We start from the raw sequence: 25,203 nt of genomic DNA, 5'->3' as shown, positions 1-25,203 counted from the left end.
CCTCGCCACCGGCAACGAGACAAAGAGAGGGAGGATAGCAGAGGGCAGCCGCGGACGTCTGCCTCGAGCTCAAATCCAACAACCACCTACACCAACAACAAACGCATTCCCCAGGCGACACCTGGCACTCACACCAGATCAATAACAAAAGGCTGGCAGCTTGGATAGAGAATATTGGGAAATTGGCAAGCATAGGTACTAATTTGCACAGGTAATGATCCCTGATTGCACACAACAGGGGAAAACACATGACCTAGAAGAACCACCACAAGGCTGGCAGATTGGCTATATTATCTCAAACATTGTCTACTACTGCTCCTAATTTGCATGCAAGGGAACAGAGTTGCACACCGCGGGGGAAAAACACTAATCAAAAATACCAGATCCACCGCGAGGCTACAATCCACAGACGCGGCTCTATCGCCGCGAACCACTCATCCTCCATGAACCGCTCATCCCGTACGTGTATGCACGAGCTCTCCCTCCTACTGCAACGCAAAAACAACGGGATGAGCACAACCCTAGCCCACCCCTGCCAATCCGGCGGTTTCCTAAACGAAGTAGTCCGCGGGGGTGACCTCAACCTCGCCGAAAAATGAGTTCGACCTCCCTAACCCCAACCGCAACCTCGAGTTCGACCTCTACCTCGACCTCCCTGACAACGACCGCGACCTCACCAAAAAACGAGCGACCTCACCAGAAAAAAGGAGGGCGGGCTAGTGGAGAAACAAGCAGGACGAAGAACAAGGAGCGCGCGTAGGAGCAGTACATGTGCCGCCGCGGACAACGACCCTCGTGGCGCGCCCCGCCGTCGACCACAACCCGGCGGATGGAACCGCCTCCGAGCACCAACCAACAGCTAAAGCAAAGGGGGAGAGGGGGAGAGGGGGAAAGAGGAATGGGCGGCGAGAGGTGGGGGGGGGGGGTGGACGGGGTAATGGCACAAAATTTGAAACCATCGGCCACTACGCACGAGCGGCTAATACGCTGGAGAACTGCCTAATACTCTATGACATGTGGGTCCCACGGGGGGCTTATCTCGCGCGGCGCGGCGCAATCGGACCAGGCGACCGATCCACGCGCGGGTCCGAGCGGCGCGGCCCCACCAACTGACCAAGGGACACCTGGACACAGCGTGCCGTCGATCGGGACGAGATCGAGCGGCTCTCGTTCGGCCGCTCGTTCTCTCCGTTCAGCGCGCGGCCGCTTTTTAGATTTTAGGCAGAACAAGTCATGAAGGATGCACAAGGCGAGGAATTTCTGAAATAAACTAAGGTCTAAAACTGTACTCACCATTGTACACCATCCATCCCTGCACGCTCACGCATCCGCGCACCAGAACACACCTTTGTGCTTCTAGCTGCGATGAACTGACCACCGAATACCCCGGATGAACCTGTTCTTCATCTAGTACCAAAGTCTACATCAAGAAGCACTCTGTTGACTGTGTCTTCTATCGAGCACCCCTGACCAGCAAGGATATCTGAAGTCCATGTCACTGGATGTGGCTTCAACTTTAAGGGGGGTAACACGGACTCAGACCAAACAGGAATGTCACCTCTATGCTCTTCCTTCACCGCCGCCATGGATCGCTCACTACCAAGTCGTTGGCATCGCCGCTACTCACCCAACACCCTTCGCCAGCATGCCAAACTTCTGACGATTCTCTACACCGCCACAGCATGGAGCCACAGGGGTTTTGGTTGAGGGATGGGTCTTCGGCTCTCTGCATTTCGCACATCTCAGCCCACTTGTGCAAAGTGTGGGCAGATGGAGAGTTGCTTTTATATGTTATATTCCCCACTTCTCTTTCTTCCCTTTTTAGGTTTTTTCACATTTTCCCTTTGTTTCCCTTTCTCAAGAGAACCCAGCAGAGTAGGATTTCCAGAGTGAGACACTGAAGACGCCATGCAAACCAGATGGGCAGCATTTTCCTTTTGTGAAGAAAATGCCAACCATTTCGCCGGTACCTTCCATGTTTTATCTGCTAATAAAGAGGTCGTCAACAAACACTGTAAGGACTTCTCACCATTTTGCTAAGGTAAATACTTTGCATTATGATACCAAACTGAGAACATCACTAGATCGGAGTACATCACACACCATATGAAGGAAGGTTTTGGCTTGATCGCATATTCATGGCCGCATTTCCCGATTGATGATTAAACTAGTCCAAGCTGAAGATGATTCGGGTCACTGCAGCAATGGAACAGAACAGAACAAGTCATAAAGGATGCACAAGGCGAGGAATTCTGAAATAAACTAAGGTCTAAATGTACTCACCATTGTGTACCATGCAGTTCAAGAATTATATAATCCTGGCTTTGTTACAAAAGCGCCTGGAACAGATTGCATTCACCGAACAATACTGTTACTTTCATCTGAAGGAGGATTTTGGTCTGGTAGTATATTCATGGCAGCATTTTCCGATTCATCGGATAGTTTTTTTTTACGGGTGGATCGGATAGTCTAAGCTGAAGATGTTTCAGTTCACTGCCGCAAAGCAATAGTACAGAACAAGTCATAAAGGATGTCACACAAGGCGAGAATTTCAAAGATAAACTAAAATCTAAATATACTCACCATTGTGCACATGCAGTTCAAGAAACATATAATCCTGGCTGTGGTACAAAAGTGCTTGGAACAGATTGCATTCACCGGACAGTACCGTTACTTTTATGGCCATTGCAGTGGCAGAAGACAACCTGAACTAACCACAACTTCTGCACATACTTTTGCTTCTAAGGAGGCTGATCTACAAAATAAATCATTGTGTAATTTTAATAGATTTTACTCATGTCCAGTCTAACACATACCTCATAATTTGCAAATAACACATACCTTATTAATTCAGGTCCAGTCTAACATGCTGCAGGGTGCATACTTCATTAATCCAGCCCAAAGGAGTCTGCTACTATTTCCCCTGTTTTACTCTTCTTTCTTTTGGTTCGCGTGTTTCCTCTTTTCCTTTCTTTTCTTTTCTTTTACAAGAACCTAATACTCCCTTGTTGGTTTCCTAATTTTAAACACAACTATCAGGCAACAGGTCCTATTTCTGAGTAAGAAAGTTTGGAACTCGAAATCGAACAATGCCGCTACCTTTTTTTCTTGAAAGAACATCATATAGTGACACAACTACCCATTTTAAAGATACCACAAAACAATATGTGTTAACTTTGAATGTTTGGATTTTTTAGGTAAAAAACTTCTTTTTTTTTCTTTCATTTTCTTTTTTCCTTTTTCTTTTTTCCTTTGTCCTTTTTTCTCTTTTTTCTTTTTTGCTTTCTTTTTTCTTTTCTTCTTTTTTTCTTCTTTTTCTTCTTTTTCTTTTTTTTTTGCCAGAAGAATGAAGAGATTTCTACAAGGCTATGAGAAAGCCCAAGTCCAGGACAGATCCCTGCAAAGTAGATTTAAATGAGGTAAGGAACACTTTAGATTTTGTTGTTATAAGGAAATCACAACCAAAGCAATATGACTTGGGTGTAACCTGTGGGTTATGAAGAAACAAGGTAAATATCATGGATTAGTTTTATGAGGTATAAAGTGTGGACTTGCATATACATACCATATCTGCACAGGGAGGTGATACCACCAAGGACATGAAGCACACACTATGTGTGAATGCAAGGGCAGAAGAATTTGCGACTCCATGCAGAGGCCTGCAAAGTAGGCTGAAAACGACATGGTTCAGATTAAGTGAGGCTATATATGCATCTATGATGCAGGGGATAGGCGTAATAAAAGTTTTCATTGTCTAAAAAAACTTGAAATTGGTGGGAAGGGTTGGATACAAATGAGCAAGCATTTGAACTTTAGTATTCAGTCATGGTCCATGACAACTCAAAACACATGAAAGGCGAACAACATGCAGAACTGCTACATACAGATTAAATTTATAAAGCAGATGACTATGCATACACTAACCAGTTTATGTACATGGAGGCATTTACAGATGGATTGCCAACTTCGTGAAAGACATAACAAGGCAAGGCTAGAAGAATGTGCGCATCCAAGAATGGCTCTGCACATAGAGAATATTAACCTGTGTGGGGTCAGATGAAAATGACAATATTGTGGTGATGAAAACATAAAGAGAATTTCTCTGGTGCTTTCGAACTTAATTTATTAGTAAACACGATAGAAATATTTGGGTAGGAACTGATCAGAAGTTCTAACAAGGAACTTGTTTGTTACCATTGATTGAAATTCAACAAGGAACTTAATTTATTAGTAAAGATGATGGAGAGTGAAGGCTCTGGCGACCCGCCAGGCGACCCCCCGGCGTCCGCGGGCGCGGCTGCTGCCCCTCCTCCACCGTCCTCCCCAAGTCCGGCAGTCGTCCCCAGCCACCCTCACGCCGCTCTGGCTGCTGGCTCCTGCCCTGGAGGTAACCCTAACTCGCTCTCTGTCGGTTGTTCGTCCCATGCTCTCCCCTGTGCCTCGGTTCCGCGTCCTGGCATTGCCTTCCGCCAGCGTGTGCTGGCCTCGTTCCTCACCTCACACACGGTGGCCTTCCCTGTGCTGCCCCCCCCCCTGTTCTCTGGGTCGTTGCTCCTTTCCCGGCGAAGTGCTTTTCGGCGAGCGGGGTAGCGAACCTTCTCTCCTACTTCTTCTGCTCGCCAGATGAAAAGCTCATCGCCTCCCCTGACCGTGCTCTGGTCTTCTCTGTCGAGGTTGCTAGCCCCGCCGTCGTCGAGTTCCTCGTCGCCGTCGGCCCTGGCCTCTTGCACGCCATCAACCTCGCGCTGTTCGTCTCTAAGAGTGGGGCCTACGCTGCTACGGCCAGGGCCCGGGAGCACGCTGTGCGCGTGGCTAGCGCTTCGCGCGTGGCTGGCCGAGGTCACCAAGCGGGTGTTACTGCGGGAGGGGCTAAGGCTAGCCGCCATAGGCTTTTAGAGATTTGGTGCCCCATCCCCTCAGGGTTTAATTCCCTCGGTTTGCTCCCCCTACCGCGGACTAACGTTTCGCTCGCTGATTCGTCCAGAACGCCCGAGAAATCTCCTGCCCATCCTGCACCCGATCTCCCGGCAAGTTTGGTCGCATCCCAGTGCGACAACTCCGCTGTCCGTAGCGGCTGTTCGCCGGGCATTGACTGCAGGGGGAGTGATGGCTCAGCGGCGGCTGTCTCGTCGGCGTTTACTACCCCTGCGGGTGCGAGGGGAAGCCCATATCGGGACGCGCTCCTCTCCACTAACCATAGCCAAAAACCTCCCCCGCGCCCTTTCATCCCTCCGCTATCGCTCTCGGGGTGTTTCCGCTGCCTCTCCACTCTCCATTTCATCAGGGACTGCCGCGACCCTGTTCGTTGCCGACGCTGCCGTGTCTCGGGCCACCGCGCCGGATCACTGTGTTGCGTCATGGCATCCCCTCGCAAGTCCTCGCCCCGCCATGCCACCTGCACCTCCTCACCCAGGCCGATGCCCTCCGCCGCCACCTCCTCCTGCCTGGCGCCCCGCCACTCCGTACCCCTCTGCCGCCGCCCGTGCTGCCCGGGCCCTGGTTAACGTGCCCCTCCTTGGGGGGTTCGAAACTGGGGGCCCCAGTTCATTGGCGGAGAGCGTCCCTGAAGTGTGCAAGGAACCGCGGTTTCGCGACATTTCCACCTCTGCTGTGGTGTCTTCTCCGCCGCCGTCCCCCGTACCCTCCTCTCCGGTGACGAGCCACCCCGAGCCGGTCCTGAGCGGCGACCATGGTCAGGGGCTTGCGGCCGAGCGCCCTGCTCCCGGCTCCGACGGGTCAGGGTCCGGCAGCGCTCCTACTTCCATCACGGGGTCGCTGGAGGCCTCGGAGTCCTCTCGGTCGTCGGGACGCTCCATTGCTGCTGAGTCCCGCCGCCCGGACTCTGTTGAGGTCTTCATGCCGGACGGCGACTACTCCGCGGCCTTGCGGCTCGCGGTGGTCACCATCGAGCCTCCAAATGCCTTCTACAACGACACGGTGGCGGTGCAGGCTGCTCTCCTACGTGACATCGGGCACATCCTCCCCGAGACCATCCCTTCGTCGATCGGGGCCATGTACCTGCGCTTTGCCACCCCGGCAGACCGTGAGGAAGCCATGCGCCACCAACCTTTCATGCACGAGGGCGCGCGCATCGATCTCCACCGCGAGGAGCAATATGCCCGCACGGAGGTGCATGTGGGGACGTGTGCCCTCCTCGCCGCCACTTGCTTCCCCTCCGAGCACCCGAATCCTGTCGGCATCGCGGCGGCCTTCGCGCCCTTTGGCAAGGTGCTTGAGATTGACCCGCTGGTTCTGGCGGGGCGCGAGCTGGCCACGGTGAGGGTTGTGGTGCGCCTCTGCAACCCGCGGGATGTGCCCTATGACATCTGGCCTATCGGCAATTGATGGGGTGTCCGGGTGATCTCCGTCTGACCGATGCGCGCGTGGGCCGTCTCCGACTCCTTCTCCAGAGATGGGCTGTACCTACCCTTCTTCCATGACCCCCCGTCGCCTTTTGCACACAACTTTCCCGTCCTCCAGGGGACGCCAGCAGGGCGGGGGCGCGGCAACATCGTCAACGCTCCTCCCTTCCGGGGGCGCGGTCGTGGGGGCGGGCGGCGGCTCGCTTCGGTGCTGCGTGTACTTGGAGCGCCGCCTCTCCCCGGCCAGGGCAGCGCTCCCCCCCTCCTTCCTCCCCGCCTGGGCCCTCCTCCCGCCTCTCCTCTCATCCTCGATTCGCCCGTCTCTGGCTCGATGACCTCCCGCTCTACGGTGACCATTGTAGAGCTGGACGAGGACCTGCCTGCTGCCGAGGTGACGGGAGCTGGAGGCGAAGCCCGGCGCAGTCTCCGTCTGGCTGGGAAGGAGAGTGCGGCTTGGGTCAGCGTCGAAGCCAAAGCCGTCAGGCTCAAAGCCCTGAAAGAAGCTCTGACGGGGTGCTCTCCTAGGCTCAAGGCGAAGGCAGAGAAAGATAAGATCCTTGATGGCGTTCTTGCCCCCTTAAGCAAGAAAAGGGTGGCGGGGCTTCGCTCGGCTGCTTCCATTCCCACTGCCCCGGTGCCTGCCCCTGCTGATGATTAACGGCCCTACCTTTGTCACTGCTCTGGCGATGGCAAGCCGTGAGTCGTCGTTTATCCGCCTCCCCTCGGGCTGGCTTGTATCTTTTCTTCGCTCTTTCCTGCACTAGCTAGTGTTTCCCTTAATTCGTGTTGCTACGGTGCGTGTTGTTGTAATGGGAAGTAACTCTGTTAGGACTGTCCGTGTGTTGTTCTGGTATGTCCAGGGTTTGGGTTCCAAGGACAAATGTGATGTTGTCAAGAACCTTGTGATCTCTGCCAACCCTAGTCTTGTTTGCCTTCAGGAAAGTAAGCTGTCTGCCTTAGACTCCCGCAAGGCTGCTACTTTCCTTCCAGGGCGCCTCTCGGAGTTTATCACCAAGGATGCGGATGGGAGCTGTGGAGGTGTGGTGACGGCCTGGGATCCTGCGCGTTACTCCCTGGTTTCCTCCTCTGAATCGCGTTTCTCTCTCACTGTCACGCTGGCCTGCACTTCCTCGGCCGCGCGTATGACGATTACCACTGTGTACGGGCCCTCTGATCACTCCCTCGTGGATGATTTCGTGGGAGACATGGTTGCTTTGCCTGCTAATGTCTCGGATGCCTGGCTCGTTCTTGGGGATTTCAATCTTATCCGTGATCCGTCAGAGAAAAATAATGATCGCTTTGACGTCAGGCGTGCCGCTAAGTTTAACTCTTTGATAAACTCTGCTGCCCTTCACGAGCTGCATCTTTCGGATCGTCTGTACACATGGACAAATCGGCAGAACCCCCCGACCTTGGCTCGCTTGGACAGGGCGTTTTTCGACAATAGGTGGGGCGCGACCTTCCCCGACTCGACCCTCTCCTCCTTTCCACGCACCACGTCTGATCATGTCCCACTCTTGGTGGCTGCTTCCACCAAAGTCCCCGCCCCCTCTCGGTTCTTCTTCGAAAATGCTTGGTTAACCGACCCCCTCTTCCTCCCTTCCACTCTCCCTTCTTGGGTTAACTCGGTCCGAGGCACGGGCGCGGCTGGGGTTCTTTCAGCCAAAAAGAAAGCATTTAGGTTTGCATCCAAGGCTTGGAAAAAGCGTCACCGGTTCATTCCTGCTTTTGATAACGACTGCCGGTTCTTGATCGGGTTCTTTGATTTTGTGGAGGAAAACCGTTCTTTGTCTGCAGAAGAATCAACGCTGAGAGGTGACACGCGTCAGGCACTTGCGAGCTCGATTCTCCGCCGCCAATGTGCTCACTGGCGCCAACACGGGAAGAGGCGGGCGGTCTGCGAGGGGGACGAGAACACTCAGTTCTTCCACGCGTCCACCTCTCACCGCCGTCGTTGCAATATGGTCGCCGCCCTGGAAGTCGAAGGGGTTCGAGTGGTGGATCATGCAGGAAAGGCCGCCGCGCTGCTGGGCTTCTTCACCGGCCTCTTAGCTCGGGCGCGGCGGCCCGTCTGGCGTTTCTCCCTCTCTGGGCTTTACGCCCAGTCGGCGCGGGTGGACGGCCCGCCTCTCATCGCTCCATTCGCCCGCGCGGAAGTTAAGGCCGCGGTCGAGGCGCTGGACCGCACCAGTGCGCCTGGGCCCGACGGGCTGGGGCCTGCCTTTTACCAGGCGGCTTGGCGCGAAGTGGCTGATGATCTTCAGAGGCTGTTCGATGATCTTTGGTCCGGTTCTGCCTCCCTGGATGGGATTAACCGAGCTTATGTGGCTCTCCTCCCCAAGACAACCGGTGTGCCGACGCCGGCTGATTTCCGGCCTGTCTCCCTGCAAAACGGAGATGTCAAGATATTGTGCCGAGGGCTGACGACCAGGCTTCAAAAGCAAATTGTGGATCTGATTGATGAAGACCAGTCTGGATTCGTGAAAGGGAGGAGTATCTCTGAAAATTTTGTCTATGCCACTGAATTAGTCCAATGCTGCCACAGAAGAAAAACGCCTGCGGTTGTGTTGAAGCTGGACTTCTCCAAGGCTTTTGACTCGGTTAACTGGGAGAGTCTCCGTTCTATCATGGAGGTCCGTGGCTTCCCGACTGTTTGGTGTGACTGGATTGACGAGATCCTCCATTCATCCCGCTCGGCGGTCTTGCTGAATGGGGTGCCTGGGAAATGGTTTGCAATGAAGTGTGGTCTACGCCAGGGGGATCCGATCTCACCTTACCTCTTCCTGATCGTTGCAGACGTGCTGCAGCAGCTGATCCGTCAGGATACAGTCATGAGGCATCCGCTTGTGCCCGGCTCCCCCGCCGTTGTGCTCCAATATGCCGACGACACGTTGGTTCTCATGAGGGCGGACGAGGAGGGCGCGGTTCGTCTCCGTCAAATCCTAGATATGTTTGCTGAGGCGACTGGGCTGCGGATCAATTTTGCCAAAAGCACGCTCGTCCCAGTTCATGTTGATCAAGAGACACAGGATGTGGTCGTTCGGGCGCTGGGCTGCGTGGTTGGAGCCTTCCCGCAAACCTATCTCGGGTTGCCGCTGTCGTGGGAAAAACTGAAATTCGCAGATTTTCTGCCGATGCTCGCAAGAGTCGATAAATATCTTGCTGGCTGGGCGGCGCGCCTACTCTCACCCGCTGCGCGTTTGGTCCTTATCAACGCGGTTCTGGACGCCTTACCAACCTATGCCATGGCTGCCCTGCTCCTCCCCCCAGCTTTGATCAGAGAGCTGGATGCCATGCGGAGGGACTTTCTGTGGAATGTTGCTGAGAGAGCCTCGGGAGCACAATGCTTGGTTGCCTGGGACCGGGTTTGCCGCACGAAAAGTGAAGGAGGGCTGGGGGTTCGCAGCCTTGCGGCCCAAAATGAATGCCTCTTGCTGAAAATGGTTCATAGGCTCCATGTTGCTCAACGTTTGAGGTGGGCGGCTTGGGTCTGGGCGGAGGCAAACGGGCGATCGCTGCTTGGAAATGGTGGCCGTGCCCTGGGAGAGCAGGGAGTGGTCCTAGCCAGGCTAATCCCCCTGTACCGCATGCTCTCTTCGGTGGAGGTGATGGATGGCCGCACTGTCTCCTTCTGGAGGGACCGCTGGCTGCCATGCGGTCCTATTGCGGCGGCATTCCCTGCGCTCTTCTCACACTCTGTTTCGATGGAGGTGACGGTCTGGCAAGTACGAGCCGATGGGCTCCGCCGACACCTTGTGCCGCACCTCACACGGGTCGGGGAACAGGAGTTGGCCGTGGTCTCAACCATGATCTCAACCACGCCGGTCCGGGGCGGGGAGGACGTGCGGTCGCTCATCCACATCACCGCCCCGTGTGGGCGCCTGTCGTCAGCCAGAGCATACCGGCTGCTGAGGTTCGGGGGGAGGACCTTACATTGGGCTCAGTTCATCTGGGATGCGTGTGTGCCGTCCAGAGTCAAATTCTTCTGTTGGCTGATGGCGCAGCGACGCATTCACACTAGAGATGTGCTGCTGAAGAAGCACATTGTCGAAGCGGATGGGGTCGGGTGCCCAATCTGTGAAAGGGAGCCGGAGAGCGCGGACCATCTGGTCTTCTCCTGCCCGTTCGCGGCGACTTTCTGGAGACATGTTGGCATCAAGGTCAATGGCGCAGCGGTTAACTGCCTGGATCTGCTGGCTTCTTCGGCGAGCTCGGTCGTCGGCTCTGCCCGAGACTTCACCATGCTCTGTTGTTGGCACTTGTGGAAACATAGGAATGCGGTTGTATTTCAGGGGCGGCGGCCCTCTCTCGCTCGGTTGCTGCGGGGCTGCCGGGAAGACGCTCTCCTGTGGCGTGGGCGCCTGAAAACGGATGACCGGGGCCATGTTGATACTTGGTTAATGGCCCTGGGGTAGCAAGGGACGAGCGGGCAGCTCGGTGCCCCCTTCAGTTTGTTCTTGCTGTTCCCCCTTGTGTAATTCTCTTGCTAGGCATCTTGGTTGATGCTTGTAATCTCTGGGGTTTTTTTGCTTTCTTGATTAATATATTCAGGTGGGGGAAACTCTCCCCCCCCCCCCCTTGAAAATTCAAGAAAAAAAGTTTCAACATCTCTCATTATTGGAATTGTTCCTTTTCTACGCTACCTTTTTTAGCTCCTTGCTGCTGTCACCACAGACATGTCATGCTTCTGGTGAACTTAGGAGGTCGTCCTTGGATATAAAAGTAGGAGATCTCAAATATTGCAGACAACTCCGGAGGCAATCCTTGAGAGAGATGAGATCATGGAAAATCAATGGAAAGTGGTGGGAGTTGGGAATGGACACAAGCAAGGAAGTATTTGTTCAATTCCGGTCGTAACTAGAACAACTCAAAACATGAAGGGTAAACTTCCGACGTAACCAAATTAATGAGACACAGGCCGCACGGCACAACTACGGATTAAATTTGCAAACAATGCATGAACTGAAGTATGGGAGTAATGGATGATAATTCATATACTAACCAGTTTAGCAATGGATGGATGCTATAAAGGGGGATCTTCATGCATGCATGGGCAGCAACTTCAGGAACTGTGCTTGGACACAAAGAACTGGGTCTACAAGGCTAAGCTAGAAGAATGTATAAATCCAAGAAGAGCCCTACACATAAAGAAGATTAGAACAAGTGGGTTATTCAGACGGCACAACAGTGACTGCGGTGGAGCAAACAAAAAGATAACTACGGAAAGTAATGTAAATTTGTGGGTGAGAACTGGGATTGTGTACAAACAAGGAATTAAATCTTACCTTGGATTAGGTGTAGCCTTTGATTATAGGAATGATTCCTTTTAACTTGCGGCACTTCCTTTTTAGCTCCTCGCTGATGCCACTAAAAACTTCTAATTTCCATAGTGAACTTGTCAGGCCGTCCTTGGGCAGGAGATTTGACGAACGGACAACGCTCGATCACTAATTCTTGCAGAAGGGTTCAGAGGATGTCCTTGGGCAGCAACTGGACAGTCTCTGATCTGTAATCTCAAGCTTGGTTAGGCGCTGCAGCTTCTCTCAGTCCCGGAACTCATAGTCAGTTAATATTTCTCCCTTTTCAACTAGATACCACACAAAAACCACATAATGGATATAATTCTTTCCCTTGCAAATTTCCATTTCCCTTTCCTTTTGTTGGGAGTTACTACTGGATGTTGATTTCCAAATATGCAACACAACTATCAGACAAACAACCCTACACAATTAGAATTACTACTTTTGCTGTGAAAGAACATACAACAACTACACAAACACCTCACATAAAGTCACAAGACTACCACACGTGCGGACACTGAACAGATGGAAAGCTTTACTCTCTTTTTTTAAAGCATTTCCTTTCTTTTCCTTTTTTCTTTTTTTTCTTTTTCCTTTTTTCTTTTTATTTTTTCCCTTTTCTCTTTTTCTCTTTTTTCTTTTTTCTTTTTCTTTTTTTCTCTTTTCTCTTTTTTTCTTTTTCTGTTTTTTAGCTTTTTTCGTAGAAGGAGAGAGCTCTCCAAGGCTATAAGAATGTACAACTCCAAGACTGATCCCTGCGAAGTAGATTGAAAGATAACATACATCATTCAGACTATGCAGTAACATGTAATCCAAAGTAAACCAAAATGTCTCAATGTTCGACTATGTATAACTTCTGTACCTATGTACGTATTGTAACACAACCATTATATATAATGAGATAAGCCACCCCTAGAGGGTTGTGCTGGTTCCCAAAACTTATTGTCTTACATGGTATCACGCTAGGTTACGATCGCTTCCGCTTCTAAACCCTAATACCCGCACCGCCGCCGCAGCCGCCGCCGCCTTCACCGCCGCCGCCGCGCCACCGATCGCGCCGCCGCCATGTCGAGCGCCGCCACCACCGGTTCCACTGCTGCGGGCTTCCTCCCGGCCTCTCTTGCGGCTCTGCTCAACCTCCCGCTCGATGCCGTCTCCGTTCCGGCTCCGATCGGGACAAGGAGCATCGGCTCCGTCTTCTCCACGCCGCCGGCGCCCTCGCTCGGGCGTGACCTCGTGGTCCACACCGCGGCGCCGCCGTCCGCTGCGGATTCCGCAGGCGTCGTCCCGTCGCTCCTGCCGCGAGCGGATCACACCGCCCCGCTGGCGGGGTTGGCGGCGTCCGCCCCGGCCGCGGGCCTTGCGGCGTCCGCACCGGCCGCGAGCTTTGCGGCGCCCGCCCTGGCTGCGGTCCCGCCTCCTCCCGCATCGGCTTCGGTGCCTCCGGCTGCCTCCATGGTGTTTGCACCCCAGGCAGCCTCCTCGATGGGATTGTCTTCGCCGCCGCCGTTTCATTTCGGTCATCTCATCACCATCAAGCTCTCCGCAGACAACTACATCTTCTGGCGTGCGCAGGTTCTCCCGCTCTTGGGGAGTCACTACCTGCTAGGCTACGTCGACGGATCGCTTCCCTGCCCACCCGCGCTGGTAGACAGCGTGCACGGTCCGGTCTACAATCCGGCCCATCGCGTCTGGACAGGGCAGGACCAGGCGAACCTCTCCTCCATCCAGGGGTCGCTCTCGCCAGCAGTTGCCGGCCTTGTTGTCTTCGCGAAGACGTCTCATGAGGCCTGGACCATCCTTGAGCGCACCTTTGCAGCGCAGTCCCAGGCTCGTGTCTCTGCACTCCGTCGTCAGCTTGGAGAGTGTCAGAAGCTTGACTCCGCGGCCACTGAGTTCTACAACAAGGTCAAGGGCCTTGCCGACACATTGGCCTCCATTGGACAGCCCCTCACCGACTCCGAGTTCAACTCGTTTATTGTCAATGGTCTTGATGAGGAGTATGATGCCTTAGTCGAGATCATCAACGAGCGGGGTAACTCGACACCCATGTTGGCACACGAGGTTTTCTCTCGGCTTCTTCTCACTGAGCAACGGGTCGAGACTCGCCGCACCAGGGGCACTGGCTCTCTCTCGGCCAACGTCGCCACCAAGGGTGGCCGCTCTTCTTCATCACCCCGGTCTCCCTTGGGGCTGCCACCGTCGCCCGCCTCGGCCCCCCCCCACCTACTGCGACCTTACCGGGGGCTGGCGGTCCACGTGTGTGTCAGCTTTGTGGCCGCGATGGGCACTGGGCCTCCAAGTGTCATAAGCGCTTCCAGCGAAGCTTCCTTGGTCTTGGCAATGACGGCAAAGATACACGCAACAATGCCCGTCAGGTCGCCATGGCTGATCGTCCCGCGCCGCAGAAGCACCAGGGACACACTCAGTCCTACTCCATCGATCCACACTGGTACATGGACTCTGGGGCGACAGAGCATCTGACCAGCGAGATGGGGAAGCTTCACACTCGTGAACCCTATCATGGCTCCGACAAGATCCACACGCCAATGGAGCAGGTATGCACATCTCTCATATTGGTCAAGCATCTCTTCTCACTAGACATGTCAATAGGAGTCTTCAGCTTCGCAATGTTCTTCGCGTTCCATCTGTGACCCGCAATCTTCTTTCAGTTCCTAAACTCACACGTGATAATAATGTGCTTTGTGAATTTCACCCTTTTGATCTTTTTATTAAGGATCGGGGCACGAGGGACATTCTTCTTAGTGGGCGGTTGTGCCAGGGCCTCTACCGTCTGGAGCATCCTGGCGTCGCTCGCGTTTTCAGTGGAGTTCGGGTCTCTCCGTCACAGTGGCATGCTCGTCTTGGTCACCCGGCCACACCTATTGTCCGTCATATTTTGCGTCGTCATGAGCTTCCTAGTTTGTCTAGTAATAAAGATGTAGCAGTGTGTGATGCTTGTCAGCAGGGGAAGAGTCATCAACTTCCTTTTTCGGAGTCCAGTCGTGAGGTGAAACATCCGTTAGAACTTGTGTTTTCAGATGTATGGGGTCCTGCTCAGACTTCTGTCAGTGGTCATAATTACTATATCAGTTTCGTTGATGCTTATAGTCGCTTTACCTGGCTTTATCTTATTAAACGCAAATCTGATGTGTTTGATATTTTTGTTCAGTTTCAAAAACATGTTGAACGTCTTCTCAAGCACAAAATTGTTCATGTCCAGTCGGACTGGGGGGGGGGGGCGAGTATCGCAACCTCAACTCCTTCTTTCAGTCGCTTGGGATAGCTCATCGTTTAGCATGTCCACATACACATCAGCAGAATGGTTCAGTCGAACGTAAGCATCGTCATATTGTTGAAGCTGGTCTTACTCTTTTGGCCCATGCATCTGTTCCGTTTCGGTTTTGGAGTGATGCTTTCACCACTGCATGCTTTCTCATCAATCGTACTCCTACTCGTGTTTTAAACATGAAGACTCCCATTGAGGTTCTCCTTAATGAACAACCTGATTATACCTTTCTCAAGGTATTTGGGTGTGCTTGCTGGCCGCATCTTCGTCCATATAACAAGCGCAAGCTTGAGTTTCATTCTAAGAAGTGTGTTTTCCTTGGCTATAGCTCTCTTCATAAAGGTTACAAATGTCTTCATGTTCCCACTAATCGTGTCTATATATCTCGGGACGTCGTGTTTGATGAGCATGTTTTTCCCTTTGCCAACCTTCCTGTGTCCACTGTCGAACCACCATCCCTGCATTCATCCTCTGTTGCTTCTGACCAATTTGATGATGTTGCATACTCTCCTTTGCTGTTACCTAACCATGGTGCAGGAACCGGACGTGGAGCTCGTTTGGAGCTGTTGGAGGATTCACCATCATCATCGTCGTCTTCTGGTGGGCACGTCGATCGCCCTATGTTGCATGGCATCGATTCGCGTGCCCATGCATGGTCACCCGACGAGCCCGTCGCGCCGAGCATCTCCACTGCTCGGTCTGCTACGCCAGTGATCGCTGAGTCTCCAGCGGCTCGGCCTTTTTCACCAGCGGCCGCCGAGTCGCCCGTGGCTCGGCCCGTCACGCCGTCTTCGCCCGCGGCTCGGGTCCTCACGTCGCCTTCATCAGCGGATCGGCCCGCGACACCGGCCGCGCCACGGCCCACTATGCCGAGCTCGCCATCGGCCCGGTCTGGGATGCCGGAGTCGCCAGCTGCTTCGTCTGCTCTGCCGGTTTCGCCGGTGGGCCGGCCTTCTTCGCCGACTGAGTCCGAGGCTACCGTGCCTGGCTCCTCGTCACCAACTGACTCATCAACGTCGCCGTCCTCCAGCCCGTTGCAGGCTGCTCCGTCGACCTCGGTGGTTCCTGTGTCTCGACCACATACACGCAGTCGCAGTGGCATTTTCAAACCTAAGGAACGTACGGATGGTACGGTTGCTTGGTTGGCTGCTTGTTTGGCTGCTGCTATTGCGGATCCATCTTCTGAGCCTCGCTCATATCAGGCTGCCCTGCGCATTCCACATTGGCGAGAGGCTATGGAGCAGGAGTTTCATGCTCTTCTTCGTAACAAGACATGGACTCTCGTTCCTCCACCATCACGGGTAAATGTTATTGACTCAAAATGGGTATTCAAAGTGAAGAAGCATTCGGATGGATCTATTGAGCGTTACAAAGCGCGACTTGTTGCTCGCGGTTTTCGGCAGCGTCATGGTCTTGACTATGAGGACACCTTCAGTCCTGTCGTCAAGCCTACCACTATTCGGCTTCTTCTCTCCATTGCTGTTTCTCGTGGTTGGTCACTTCGTCAACTTGATGTGCAGAATGCCTTTCTACATGGATTTTTGGAGGAAGAGGTTTATATGAAACAGCCGCCTGGTTTCTCTGATCCTGATCGTCCTGACTATATCTGTCGTCTTTCCAAAGCACTATATGGTTTGAAGCAAGCTCCTCGTGCCTGGCATGCCCGCCTTGCCTCTGCCCTTCGTGCTCATGGGTTTGTGCCGTCCACTGCTGGCACTTCATTATTTCTTCTACAGAAGCCAGAAGTCACTATGTATCTTTTGGTATATGTCGATGATATTATCCTTGTCAGCTCTTCTCAGTATGCTGCTGATGCTCTTGTCTGCTCTCTTGGTGCTGATTTTGCGGTCAAAGATCTTGGGAAGCTTCACTACTTTCTTGGAGTTGAGGTCACTTCTCGTGCTACTGGTCTTGTCCTTACGCAGAAGAAGTATTCCTTGGAGTTGTTACAAAAAGCCGGCATGCTGAAGTGCAAACCGACCACCACACCCATGTCGTCTACCGACAAGATAACAGCTGTTGATGGTGAGCTTTTGTCTCCTGCGGATGCCACAGAGTACAGAAGCATTGTTGGTGGACTTCAGTACTTGACGATCACGAGACCAGATATCTCTTATGCTGTTAACAGGGTTTGTCAGTATCTTCAGGCTCCCAGAGATACTCATTGGGCTGCTGTTAAACGCATTCTTCGTTATGTTCAGTTCACTCTGACTTTTGGTATGCATATTCGGCCGACTTCCTCTCGGGTCCTTTCGGCCTTCTCTGATGCAGATTGGGCTGGTAGCCCAGATGACAGGCGATCCACGGGGGGTTATGCAGTATTCTTTGGCTCTAATTTGATCGCCTGGAGTGCTCGGAAACAGGCTACTGTGTCACGTAGCAGTACTGAAGCTGAGTACAAGGCTGTGGCTAATGCTACTGCAGAGATTATTTGGGTGCAGTCTTTGCTTCAGGAGTTGGGTTTGTCTCAACCACAGCCTCCTATTCTTTGGTGTGATAACATCGGTGCTACATACCTTTCTGCAAATCCAGTATTTCATGCCCGAACGAAACACATTGAAGTTGACTATCACTTTGTACGGGAACGTGTATCACAGAAGCAACTCCAGATCAAGTTTATCTCGTCTAAGGATCAACTTGCAGACATCTTCACTAAGCCTTTATCACTGCCACAGTTTGAGGCTTGTAGGCGCAATCTTACCCTTCTCAGTTCTTTAGAAAGTGGCTAAGATTGAGGGAGGGTGTTAGACTATGTATAACTTCTGTACCTATGTACGTATTGTAACACAACCATTATATATAATGAGATAAGCCACCCCTAGAGGGTTGTGCTGGTTCCCAAAACTTATTGTCTTACACTCAACGTGTGGGGTCACCATGGATTAACTTCCAAAGGGGTAAAGTGGTGTTCTTACATATACATACCATAGTTATGTAGGCGATGCCACACAAGGTCTTGGCGTCCAAAATTGTGCAAAGGTTCTTCAAAGGTAGAACAATTTTTAGAGCTCCATAGCAGAGGCCTGAATGGTAGATTGAAACTCACATTGTTCAGATTATGCGGTAAGCGAAACAGATAAAAATGAAAATGTTGACGTGTGTGGGATCAGGAAAATGTGATGGAAAGTGGTGGGAGTTGGGGATGGATGCAAGCAAGGAAGCATTTGTTCAGTTCCAATAGTAAGTAGAACAACTGAAACATATGAAATGGAAACTTTCTCAGGTAACCAAAATAACAAGACACATCACAACAAATCGACGTGTTAAATTTGTAAACAGTGCTGAAGAAGTGGTGTACGGGAGTAGGGGATAATTATTCATATATATACTAACCATAACCAGTATAACAATGGACGGGTGCTATAATAATTTGAAACTTTCATGCTTTCAAGGGCAGCAACTTCATGAACTGTGCTTGGATAGAAAGAGAACTGGATCTATAAGACTAGGCTAGAAGAATGTACAAATCCGAGAAGAACCCTGCACATTCAGAAGATTAAAAAAGTGGGTTATTCAGATGGCACGGCAGTAACTGCGGTGAAGCAAACAAAAAGACAACTACTCTGATGCTTACTTACGAGATTAGTTATGGAAAGTAACGTGAATTTGAGGGTGGGAAAGTGGGGAATGAGTACAAGCCATCAAATGTCAGTTACCTTGGATTAGTAGTAGATGGCATAGTCTATGATGATTGGAATGGTTCCTTTTAACTTGCGGCACTGCCTTTTAAGCTCCTCGCTGATGCCATCAAATACTTGTAATTTTCGTAGTGAACTTGGCAGGCCGTCCTTGGGCAGAGATTTGATGGCCGGACAGTTTCTGATATATAATTCTTGTAGAGAACTTGGCAGTCCGTGCTTGGGCAGCAACTGAATGGCTGGACACCACCGGATCTGTAATATCTTGAGGCTGGCAAGCTTGGTTAGCCCCATAGGGAGGTGCTGCAGCTTCCTGCAGTGAGAAAACACAAGTTTCTGGAGGCTATTGAGGAGGTAAAGGGCCTCCTCTTGCTCCTCTGTTAAGCGCTCCACCTCTTCGTTGTAACAAAAGTTTAACTCAGTGAGGGCGGAAGAGAGGAGTCTGCAGATGGGCACAGTAAGGACTCCCGCCCAGTCATCTGTCGACAGATTTTCGAGTTTGGATGAAGAGGAAGGAATCTCTTGGTCATGCGGCCATGAGGGCTCTGAACCAGTGAAGAATTTTGGGGTTCCACAGATGTTTAATCGTGTGAGGTGGCCCTGGGCGATGAGAGGCCAGAAGCCCTCGCCTCTTAGATCCCCACAATCAGACATGTATAAACTGGTGAGAGAGATGAGATTTGAGAGGGGAGCCAGCGTCTCCATGCCCTCCACGCGCCACACCATGAGTTGTTGCAGGGAGGTCGGGAAGGGGAAACAAGATGAGGCGCAGGACGAATAGGACGAGAGGAACCTGGGGCAACCAGATATGCCCAACCATTGGAGGGAGCAGAGACTCTGGAGCCCTCCTCCGTGTGTGCTGTCCTTGCCAAGTGAAGCAGAGAGTAACCGCAGCTCTTTGCATGCATCGATGTTCAACTCCTGTAGTTGGCGAGGTAGGAGCAGCAGACCTCCTCCTGCTGCTGCATCTTCTACCTCCTCTCCTCTTGTCTGATGGTGCCCATCTTGTGCATGCTCAATTTCAACTTCATTACCTGAAGATGATGGTGTCGTCATCTCCGTCTGAAGCACCGCCACACCAAGCTCTGTTATCTTCTCACAACTTCTCATTACTAACACAGTGAGCTTCGGGAAATAAGACAACAGTAGTGTCAGTTCCTTTCCATCAGTACCACAGTCCTCGATCCGTATATGTTCAACTGGAAGCGGGCATTCAGTATTATAGCCTTCACCTTCAAACAGCAGCAACGAGTTGCTCATACCGGTTATCCACAGGGACTTGAGAGATTTTAGCTTCTGGAGATGAATCAGTGGCAGGGGAGGGCACTTCGTCACCTTCAGGTCTTTCAGATCAGCTAGATTATGGAATGCCAGCCCATTCCACAACGCACCATGCTGACAGTCTTTTCCCTCAACTTTCAAACTCAATTCCGATTTGTAGTTCTTCGAGTACACTAGCTTCCCAAATACTGGTCCTGTTTGTTCTATCTCAACTGAGCATGGAGCTTTGGTCCAAGGAATTGGAGGCAATGACGCCAATTTGGGGCAGCGTATAATCTTGAGCTCCCGTAGTTTAGGAAACCAAGACATATTCTCGTCGTGCTTTGCTTGATAGCTACTAGGGTGTGAAAATGGCAATTCCACGAGTTCAGGGCAATCTATAAAGATGACCACCTCTAGAACAGAGAACAAATGACAAGGTTCGTTTCCAGCCCATTTTTGTAGTTTTGGTATGTTAACTATTTCCAGCCTTTTCAAAATATGGAAACTTTGGCTTGAGACATGACTCTGCCACTCTTCACCAGCAACGAACCCCAACTTCCCTAGAGGGGGAAGTGTGCTCCAAGATACGTCACATAGGGAAAGAGATTCTAAATTTTCAACTGAGAGGTACCTGCCCAACCATGATGGGCAATTAGCACCTCCATGTCCTCTAATGCATAGGTCTTGCAGATTACTGTGTGGTACGAGACTTTCAATGACATGTTCTTCTTGTTCTGCATTCTTGTTAGGTCCATCAATACACCATTCTAGTATTAACTTGTGCAAGTGGTTTTTGTGTATCAGTTTTAGTTCATTTGCCTCGTCTTTTTTCTGCACCTTTTCGAGATTATAAATGCCAAGTGATCCTCCAAGCTCTGTCAGTTCTCCTAGTTGACTTAGTTCAAAACCCTTGGTTTCTTTTCCCACTTCAAATCTCCTCAGTTCCTCTAGGAATTTAAGTTTCTCAACCTCGCATATGCTAGAGTGAAGTTTAAGACTATCTTCCGGCACACCAAAATGACGCAATTTTACAAGGCTGCTCATTTGACTTGTTGAACCAAAGCTGCCGCCCCAACTTTCTAGATCAATTACCTCTAAGTGATAGGATCTAAACAATGCACTAGGTAAGCACATGTCCTTATTACGAACTGATTTGATCCTTAGGTAGCGAAGATGGACAAGTTCTGAAAAGTCCAGCAACACAGCATCCACAGAATATGATGCACCAGACAGAAAAATAGTGCGCAAGGCTCTAGCTTCCCTAAATAAACCCCTAAAAGTTTTGGCAAAGTTTCCATGGTATTCACCAAACAACACTAAAGTGCGTAAGTTCTGAACTTTCAATCTTTTACCTAGTGCACTCAAATAACTGTTGTATTCTTTAAAAGTGATTATATCTTTGACATCGGTATTTTCTACAATGATGGACAAGTGACGTACAGATGCAGGAATTTGTATGGACCTCACATTAGAACTATATATGCAAAGGCATTCATATGATGAAACCTTCACTGCCAAGTCATGCAGTAGGTCATGAATAACATAACGAGGACCATTTTCTTTCTCATTCTTTCTAAAGAATCCATGATTTACCAAGTCATCTAAATAGCACAGTGCAACACCTTCTGTTCTTTTGGCCTTATCATGTGACCTTATAATGCCTAGTCCTATCCAGAAGTGAGTCAACTCTTTGCTACCAAATTCATAATCTTCTGGAAACAATGCACAATAGGAAAAACATTGTTGTAGATGAAAAGGGAGATAATCATAGCTAAGCTTTAGGGCAGGCATAATGTCAATGTCGTTGGTCTGTAATTCCCATTCTCTACTTTCTGCAACTCTTGTCCAGTGGTCCAAGGTAAGCTGGTTTCTTAGTAACCTACCAACTGTTTTTGCTGCAAGAGGGAAACCCTTCAATTTTGTTACTATTCTATTCCCAACATCACGTAATTCAGGATGGTCTTCCCATGGTCGTTGGTCACCAAATACACATACTTCGAAGAAAGACATAGTATCCTCATGACTTAAACGTTCCACGTTGATTGAAGAATTAGTTGTGGTGACCATACTTGCTACCTTTGGAATTCATGTAGTGACTATAACCACATTACCCTTTTCTCCATCATTATGTTTCAATGGAGCTAATAGTTTTTTCCACTCATCCTCATGATATGTCCACACATCATCTAAAACAAGCAACAACCGCTTAGATTTTAATCTTTGTTCAATTAACTCTTGGTTGCTAGCATTATCCTTTTCACCGTTCACTTTAGGGATCTTGTTCACAATCTCTTGTATCAACCTATCTGCATTAAAATCGAGAGAGACGCATATCCAAACTGAAACTTGGAAAGAACTCTCGAGTTCTCTAAATATGTGTTGTGTGAGTGTTGTCTTCCCAATACCACCCGGACCAACAAGTGGAACCACAGTAAGTTCATCTGTACAATACTTACCATGTGTAATATCATCCACGATGCTCTTTTTCTGGCCATCCCTCCCATATAACTCAGGCTCTACAATATTTGGGGTGGTTTTGGGTCTGTTCATAGTACTGTCTTGGTTAGAGGTACGACTAGAACCCAATAGCTCTAGACTGAGGATGGTGGAGACCTTTCCACATAGGGCTTTCAGCTGCTCCACTATTTCTATCATCTTATGGGACATCCCCACCCTATCAAATTCCTTTTTTGGAGTTTGCACTACATGATTTCTCTGTACTGCCTTGGACTGCCAGGCGCCACAAAGGAACCGTCGTTCCAACATGGTATCGTCATCGTGGTCGACGGACGGGAAAGAGTAGCATGTGAGATTCTTACCGATAATGTGGGCAGAGCTGCGAGCACGAGAAATAACCTTGGAAATGCATCCACCATTGTTGGTGGGTGACGCTGGTGGGGAGCTGATTTGATGCCTGCCACGAGTGCGGATGCTAAACAGGCATCCTTGTTTCCCCCCACCTTCTGCTTCGTCGCCGGGATCGCCATGGCTAGCACTAGCACCAGGCGAACATGGTGAGAGCCTGAGCTTATGAGCGGTGGCCCTGGCAGTGTGCCGAGCATTGAGGACGAGGCCATCAATGCAGCCCTGTGCATCCAAGTCGGCGGTGGCGTGGTAAGTGCCTTCGAGCGCGTCCTGGATGCGGAAGTAGTCAAGCTCGTCAAGCACGTCGTCAGCCCTGTACGCGAGCTCCCGGAGCTTGTGTAGAAGCTCCTTGAGTGCGGGGCTTCGAAATTCCCTGCCCTGCGTGTTGTCGAGCATCCCCTGAGCGTAGAGGAGCTCCATCTTGAGGGCGTCGATGTTGTGGCCAAGCCCGGCGCTGGCCGCCCATGGCTCCAGCAGGCCGTCCGTGACCGGGGCCAGAGCCTTGCCCAACACCCAGAGCGCAGCGTCCAGGGCGAAGTCCATCGCAACGCCAGCTGGAACCATTTCGAGATGCAGATGTTAGTTGTTGTTGCGAAAGTTTGGGGACAAGCTTGAAAAAGTATGTACATACTACTTACGAATGTGAATCCGGTGTGTGGCTCCCTGCAGCGAAGACGATGATCAAGCTGCGACGGAAGACAATGATCGAGAATGCGAATCCGGCGTGGCTCTCTCAATACTGTTTTTGCCGGCGCTGGTTGCGTGGAGAGGGTATATGTAGGCGCGCGCAGGGAAGAGGTCGTGGGAAGAGAGGCAGGGATCAATCGTTAGCTGTTGGTGGAGTGTTCCTTTCCTTCATTTGATTCTTTATAAGCTGCCGGTGGAGTTTTCCTTTATTTGATTCTTATTCTTTTCCTTTCTGGACACCAAGGCATCACAAATTCTAAAGCAACGGCAAGCACAAGCACCAAACCCACACTTGTTTCATAGGCATCGCATCGTCTACTCTTGTTTCTTTTCTTTATTTTTTATTTTGCTATAAAACATTCATCTGGATTTTTTTCTAAAGGGTATGTCACTGTGCTAATCAACCTACAACTTTTTTTATCCAGTGCATTAATAGTTTCTCCATCTAGTACAGAAAGAGTATTTATAGGTGAGAGGTCATCATTGTCTATGGACCGGCCGACCATAGTAGGTCTGCTTCCTTCCTCGAGGAGATCCACCGGAAAATTTCGGCCGCTTCTCCGGGGGCAATTCTTTCTGAGCATGGAACTCTTCGAACGGTCGCTTAATTTTAAGTGGGAGGTCATCATTGTCTACGGACCGGCCGACCATAGTAGGTCTGCTTCCTTCCTCGAGGAGATCCACCGGAAAATTTAGGCAGCTTCTCTTCCGGTGGTCGTTGGAGGCGATTTCAATCTCCTCCGTTTCGCGGAGGACAAGAGCAACGCGAACGTTAACTTTGCACGGATGCAAATGTTTAATGATTTCATTGCCGATCTCGGCCTCCGCGAGATTGATAGAATTGGTGCCAGGTTTACCTGGACCAATCGTCAGGCCTCCCCAACCCAGTCCGTGCTGGACAAGGTTCTAGTTTCCCCGAAACGGGACCTCCGTTGCCATCTTGCCTCCCTTCGTGCCATCACCAGGATCGGCTCCGACCACGTGCCCCTCCTCCTCTCCTTCGCCGATTCCCCATCGATTCCGCTTTGAGACATTTTGGCTGTCCCAAATTGGTTTTGTGGAGGCTGTTGGCACCCGCTGGGTGGAAGCCCGTGGTCACCCCCACCCTCGTCCCCCCTCGGCCATTGATTGTTGGCATTTTTGTGCCAAGCGTGGCCGACAGTTCATGAAGGGATGGGGCGCTAACTTGGGGCGTGACCTCCGCGAGCGTAAGAAGGCCTTGTTGGCCGCCATCCAAGCCCTAGATCTTCGTGCTGATTCCAGCGGCCTCTCTCCGGATGAGTGGCTCTCTCACTACGACTTAGAAGACCAGCTCTCCGTCATCTACTCTGATGAGGAGGCGTATTGGCGCCTCCGCGGGGCCCAAAAATGGGTCTTGAAAGGCGACGCGAACACGGCCTACTTTCAGGCCATCGCGAACGGCCGGCGTAGGCGCAACACCATCCCCCTCCTCTGGGATGGTGTCTCCCTCCTGCAGGACCCCCGTGACATTCGTAGCCATGTCGACGGTTTCTATAGATCCCTGTTCTCTGCTGCTCCTAGGAGCGGCCTCTCCCTGGCTCCTGATTGCTGGACCGATGCCCAGCTGGTTTCGGATGAGGAGAATGCGGCCCTCACGGCCCCTTTCTCCGAGGGCGAGGTTTGGGCTGCCATTCGAGGCATGAACCCCACCTCCGCTCCGGGTCCCGACGGCCTTCCGGTGAAATTCTTCCAGGCCTTCTGGAATGTGATTAAACTTGAGATCATGGCCATCTTCGAGGAGTTCTATGTTGGGTCCATTGACCTCGGGCGCCTCAACT

General features: G+C 51.3%; 1 pseudogene; it reads right to left on the bottom strand.

Annotated features, from left to right (window-relative positions):
* Positions 1-2,103: 2,103 nt before the first annotated feature.
* On the bottom strand, positions 2,104-24,477 carry LOC119366976 (annotated as a pseudogene).
* Positions 24,478-25,203: the final 726 nt, after the last annotated feature.

The sequence above is a fragment of the Triticum dicoccoides genome, chromosome 1A, assembly GCF_002162155.2.
Source record: "Triticum dicoccoides isolate Atlit2015 ecotype Zavitan chromosome 1A, WEW_v2.0, whole genome shotgun sequence".
NCBI classification, from domain to species: domain Eukaryota; kingdom Viridiplantae; phylum Streptophyta; class Magnoliopsida; order Poales; family Poaceae; genus Triticum; species Triticum dicoccoides.
The sequence above is the reverse complement of the archived record's forward strand: the minus strand, read 5'-3'. Positions and strand labels throughout refer to the sequence as shown.